This window comes from Conger conger, chromosome 10 (genome assembly GCF_963514075.1).
Source record: "Conger conger chromosome 10, fConCon1.1, whole genome shotgun sequence".
Classification (NCBI taxonomy): Eukaryota; Metazoa; Chordata; class Actinopteri; order Anguilliformes; family Congridae; genus Conger; species Conger conger.
In genome coordinates, this window is record NC_083769.1 from 8,645,604 (window position 1) to 8,652,440 (window position 6,837).

Genomic DNA, 6,837 nt, shown 5'->3' on the forward strand with positions numbered 1-6,837 from the left:
AATTTTCAAGATTTTATAGTAGGGTAAAGTCACTCATCTTTTTATATTTTAAATTAACTTGCAAAGATTACTTTCCGTTACTTGACTCAGCAGGTGTTTCCATAGCATTTCATAATGACTAACGTAGTATTTTGATTCCATATTTCCACTTTTTCCTCCAAACGTAGGACTTCCAGGTTTTAGTTGACGTGCCCCATTTCTGTGGCACTTTTCTTGATTCAATTTGACATACTGAGGGAGGAGCATTAGTGCACTAAAAAAAATCTTTTAGCGGCGCAATCAATCCAGCATCTCAAATGTTGAAAATATTAATACATAACACGTCAAACACCATGAAGTACAATGCTGAGGGAGTATTATCTTCTATTTGAGTTTAAATGACATTTTTGACAGCTGGAAAGAGGTTCTGTTTAGTACCTTGCATAAGGGTGCTATGGTGGGGCTTTGCACGCAAAGCAAATATACGACCTCTCGCCGTTTTTGAGGGCCACTGTTAGTCAGGGCTCTTGTCATTGGTCTAACGCCCCCCCCTCCACCTTCACCACCACCTCACCTCCCCACATTCAGCGCCGGGGGTTACAAGACCCAATTCTCTATCCATTTTGCCACGTAGTCACTTCCTCAATGCAAACAATTTCACATCATTTGATTGTAAAATCACTTGAAATACTCTGAAACGGTGACTTCCGTTTTCAGATCACTTGGGTGTCAAACAATTCCAAGATCTGAAATGGGTCTTGGATGTGGCGGCTCCTTTTGTATCCGTCACGGAAATTTGCGGTGCTATTGTCTGTGTAGTTTCCTCCCATACACCAGCTCATATTTCTGTCGTGATAAGAGCTTTTACAGGGTCGGTAAATGTGATTTCTTCATAAGGCCGAAAACTGTACTGAGTGAGAAGCGGTCGCCTAGTGCAGCAGGTGTGATCTTCTCTTGAGTCATATCTATAGTGTGTTGAACGAGCCTGCTGTGATGTCAGTTTGAACTGGGGTTGTGATGAGATACCTTCTGCAGATCCTCTCTCTCCTAGCAAGTAAGTCCTTGTCTTTTGTCTTTCCTCTGCATATCCCTTTTGCAGAAACGTCTCCCTTTGTAGCTTCATAGGCTGGTGTTGCATGCTGCCATGATGTGATTTGCATTTCTTTTGATTATCTTAGGTATTTCACATTCATCAAATTGACCTGAAACCAATTGTAATTCTTTTTAAGCCTATATATTTTAAGAGATTGTTAAGGAAATGTGTATAGTTTTTGCAGCAAAGTACATTTTCCGCACATCATTTTGCTTCACTGAAAATGACTAATGGTTCAGTGACTTTATTAATACTTACATGAAAGTACATGTAATGTACACAATCATTAGATTCAATCAATATTTTTACGACAGTTTGACGTTGGAAGAGTTCATATATTCCTGCACAAACACAGTTTAGCAAACTCATATTTTACTTATTATTTATTCAGCAGGAAGCTGCATTGAGATCCGCACTCTCTTTTTCAAAACTGACCTGGCCAAGGTAGCAGCCAACACAGTATAAATTTACTGTACATAATAAAATTACATATAACATATAAACCATTTGTAAAACCTTTGGCCAGATTTTTTGTGTTAGTTTTGTGTTTGATTATGCAGCTGAATTAAATTTTAAAATCTTTAAAAATTGTTTTACTTTTTTGTTTATGTTTTTGCCTGTGCATTAAGTTCACTGGACATCAATGGGCGATTTACTTGGAGCACATGGAACTGAAGGTGGAGATTTACACATCAGGTGTCCATATCCAGATGGTTATCTGCATGTACCAAAGTATGTCTGCCGTCATCCATGTGGGAGATGGGATGTTCTTATCACGTCGGCTGTCAGTGAACGCGCTGGAAGATTCCTCCTGAATGATAATTCCCACGGGCGCTTTTTCAGTTTGACCATCATAAAACTGAGTCTACAGGACGCAGGCCTCTATTACTGTGGAATAGAAACATGGGGCAGAGACTGGATGGTCGAAGTAAAAGTGACTGTCAGTAATGGTATAACTTACCCAAACCTTGCCTTTCCATTCTTTCTTTCTTTGTGCATGCAACAATAATTCGACTGTATCCGCTCTATAACAGCCATGAGTTATGCGCATAAGTCAAAAAGAGGCGCTGATTGGTAGTTGTAATATGTGCTGATACTTTAGAGTTAGGAATATACGACTGCTTTCAGTACAACACTTCATTGCTGAGCACAACACACTGAAAAGTGTCACCTCATTTCGCTCTATAACAGCCATGAGTTTTGTGCATAAGTCAAAAAGAGGCGCTGATTGGTAGTTGTAATATGTGCTGATACTTTAGAGTTAGGAATATACGACTGCCTTCAGTACACCACTTCATTGCTGAGCACAACACACTGAAAAGTGTCACCTCATTTTGAGTAAACATTTGAGCGCTTATCTGGATACATATTATAATAATAACTGCTTTGGTTGACACCCTGTGGTCAGGAGGTTGATGCATGTTTTTATGCTTGTGCAGCAATGGTTCCTGCAGCCACACTGCCCCCCTCTGCTGTTCAAAGTGGCGGGGGTTCACCACACAGCAGCTCCGTCAGACCGACGGGAACTGCCTTCAGTGCTGAGCAAGAATGGAGAGTCCCTTTCTCCACACCTCCCTGTGAGAATGCCTTCTCACTCTCCCTCTCTCCCTCTCTCCCCTCTCCCTCTCCCTCTCACTCTCACTCTCCCTCTCTCATCTCCCATCTCCCTCTCTCTCTACCTCTCTGTCTCCCTCTCTCCCGTCTCCCTCTCTCTCTCTCCCCTCTCCCTCTCCGTCTCACTCTCCCTCTCTCTCTACGCATGTACACACACATATGCACACAGCCGTTCTTGCTTGCCTTTCATTCAGATCTGAACATGCAAACATCTTAACCAAAATAGGAACTGATAAAGAACCAAAATAAGCCGTATACTGTAAATGAGTGCAGTTTTAGGAAGTCATAGCGATGATCTTGTGCACTACGAACTGCTCATTTGGCTGCAGATATATTCTTGGACATATATCATTTAAGCTCACACATGACATTTGACACTATCTGGGGTACTGGTCAAACTGGTTAGTTTCAGAAATGTAACACATTACAGTATATGAAATATAGGTATATGTACTGTATATAGTAAGTCTATCATTTAAAAAGGCGCAGTGCTTCTTCAAATACACTGAAATTCCTTCACGTGTTGAGAGTCCTTTTCTGTTATATTTTTTAAATAAAAAGTTTAAACATTCCTGTTTAAAACACTCAACAAATTTGGCTTTGGAGAATCCTTTATTCACTGGATAAAAATATTATATAATTCACCAATGGCCACAGTTTCTACTAACGGACTAACATCACAGAGTTTCACACTGAACAGAGGGACCAGGCAAGGATGCCGACTCTCACCAGCTTTATTCGCCTTGTTTATTGAACCACTAGCTGCTGCAATACGTCAAAATGATCAAATAAAGGGAATCCATACCCCCGCTACACACCACAAAATCAGCCTTTACGCAGACGACATATTGCTCTACCTACAAGACCCATCAAACTCCCTGCATGAGTCTCATTCACTCATTCTCTCAAATTTCCGACTATGCTATAAATCTGACAAAATCAACCATTTTACCCATAAATAGTGCCGTCTGGAATGCTACATCTCAGAACTCTCCCCTCACCTCCACTAGCAAATATCAAATATCAAATATCTGGGTATAAATATTTCCACCAAGCTGTCAGAGTTGTTCCTCCTTAATTTCATTCCGTTAATAAATACAATTGAAGATGATTTAAACCGTTGGACAAACTTACCACTATCTCTAATTGGCAGAATAGCAACTGTAAAAATGACCATACTACCAAAAATTAACTACCTCTTCAGAATGATTCCAACCCAGCCCACCACAAAATGGTTTAGTTCATTAAACACCATAACAACTAAATTCTATTGGAAAAATAAAACGCCCCGGATCAAACTTTCTACCTTACAGAAACTCAAAACTCAAGGAGGACTGGAAGCCCCAAACTTTTATCAATACTATTGGGCAAACCAGCTAAACTACATCACAAACTGGATTCATCCCAACCAACAGGACAACCCATGGATAGAAATAGAACAATCAGAATGTAAAGAAATGTCCATCTCTGATCTACCATTCCTCAGTGCCTCTATAAAACGCCACAACTGCTTCAAAAACACTGTCATTTCAACAACTCTGAATGCCTGGTGGAAAATTAACAAAATCTTAAAATTCACAATGACCCCATGCAAATACACTCCAATATAGCACAATCCTGACTTCTTGATTAACAAAACACCACTCTCCTTCACCTCATGGAAACAAAAAGGTATCACACATCTTCAACACATCTTTCAGGATGGCACCTTCATCACCTTCCAGGATTTGGTCCATAAGTATAATATTGGGAAAGAGCAATACCTCCAGTACTTTCAATTAAAATCTTTTTTAAAATATAAAATGAAAATAATGAACAACTACTTACAACCACCTGGATGAAATTAATAAAATAATCAATACCAAAAAAATGATCTCCAAATTCCATCCATTATCTTAACCTGCTTATCCTGAACAGGGTCGCAGGGGGGCTGGAGCCTATCCCAGCATACATTGGGCGAAAGGCAGGAATACACCCTGGACAGGTCGCCAGTCCATCGAAGGGCACACACACCATTCACTCACACACTCATACCTATGGGCAATTTAGACTCTCCAATCAGCCTAACATGCATGTCTTTGGACTGTGGGAGGAAACCCACGCAGACACGGGGAGAACATGCAAACTCCACACAGAGAGGCCCCGGCCGACGGGGATTGAAACCCAGGACCTCCTTGCTGTGAGGCGGCAGTGCTACCCACTGCACCATCCGTGCCGCCTATCTCCAAATTATACAAACTAATATCAACCACAGACCTAACAATATCCCTCCCCATCCAAGCCTGGGAAAAAGACTTATCACTCAGCTACAATTCAGACTTCTGGACTCAAATCTGTAGGAACACCTTCACGATGACCACCAATACTAACCTGCAACTAATACAACACAAGGTCATTCACAGAACTCATATCACTCACCAAAAGATATTTAAAATGGGATTTGTGGACTCAGACACTTGCACTCACTGCTCTTTGAATACCCCAGATAATTACTTCCACTCGACCTGGCTCTGCCCACCAACTCACCACTTCTGGAAACAAGTCATAAACCAAATATCTCTCATTATGAGCAGTAGCATTCCACTCTGTCCATCCCTCTGTCTACTAGGAGACCTCTCAACAATCAACCCACCAAATCAAAATACCAAACCTATACTCATACTAGCTATCGTCAAGAAAACCATCCTCTTAAACTGGAAAACAAGACACAAAATAAACATAACACATTGGTCTAATCTACTCAAAGAACACATATCCATGGAACTAATTTCACACCAGCGCCAAAGCTCACACATGGCAAACATTTGGGGTCCTTTCATAAAATCAAAAAAAAAAAAAAAAAAAAAAAAAAAGTATTTCACTGAAATGCAGGTCTAAGGTACAGCTATGTTATCCATCTATATTGTAGAGAGAAGTAAAATAATTTCACAAGAGTTTTATGTTAATCCATCATTTCTTGATCGTAACAGTGATCTACTACTGCCTTCTTTTACAGATCAATCAATGAAAACTGCCACAGTCCCATTGACATTGGATGGAAACAACGGTAATTGGAATTAAACCTTTGAACTGAGTTTTAGATTAATTCAAGGTTTCACAGTACATGGTAGAATGCTGCACTAGTAGAAGCACTGGCACTATAGTGCATCAAATGATGATGGGTTTTTAAGGGAAATGCATTCATTACAAGGTCAAATATGTCTGATAAAAAATACTTTGGCATAGATTATTGGATTATTGCAGCATCATTGCAGAAATAATCCAAATTATAGCACTGAAATGGACAAAGTATCTCAAAGTATTTTTGCAAAATGACAAACTACTGCTTTCTGTTGGTGTTGCAGACAGCCTTGTTGTGGTTGGTGCAGCTCTGGGTGTGTTGGCGTGTCTAATTATGGCTGCTCTTGCGGTCCTTCTCAGAACAAGATCAGTTTCAAAATCACTTGGTAAGACCAACCACCATACACAGTTTGGAAAACGTTACTTATCAAAACCATCCGACATTTTACTCAAGCACTGGGTGCTTAGGCAGAAACTTGTGTGCTTGCACTGACAGTTAATAAATTTAAAAAATTACATTCAAGCCCTGTATTTCAGTTTGTTGAAAGAAGCCTGGTCATACCACCAAGTGCTTTAATAAAGGATTAGGGACCTATTACATAATTTAACCCTGGTTTACTGTCTTTCTATACCCTTAAATCCAGCGGACTTGTCCGTCTCTGTGGACAATGTACAGGTAAGTAGCATCTTATTTCTAAACCCTTATTATTGTACGCATACATTCATCATGAGAAGAAAAATATAGAAGCATGCATCAAAATGGACAGAAAAATCAGGGAAAAGAATTATAAGCCTGATTATAAAAGGCAAACCACCAACTGGGAAAAAAAAAATTGGGTTGAGGCACACTTAAAAACTAGGTGATATAGCTATTGGCAATGGATGGCTTTATTATGAGCTCAAACGTAAAAGAAACACTAATTGCTTTGAATTTTTACCTTTGATACATTTTTAGTCCAGAGGCAGTTCATCTCCCAGATTCCAGTCGAGACATTCGAGTTACTGGCTCTGCTGGTTTTTGAGTGAGGCCAGTGTAATTAACCGCTTTAAAATTACCCATAAGCACTGAATAACAGAGCACCAGTACCATT

The 6,837-nt window shown here is 39.9% G+C and overlaps 1 long non-coding RNA gene across 1 annotated transcript; it reads left to right on the forward strand.

Moving 5' to 3' along the window:
- The first annotated feature begins 2,516 nt into the window (after positions 1-2,516).
- LOC133138171 (uncharacterized) lies at positions 2,517-6,132 on the forward strand. The gene is made up of 3 exons (XR_009709683.1): positions 2,517-2,649; positions 5,682-5,732; positions 6,031-6,132. It is a non-coding gene; the product is annotated as an uncharacterized LOC133138171 (long non-coding RNA).
- Positions 6,133-6,837: the final 705 nt, after the last annotated feature.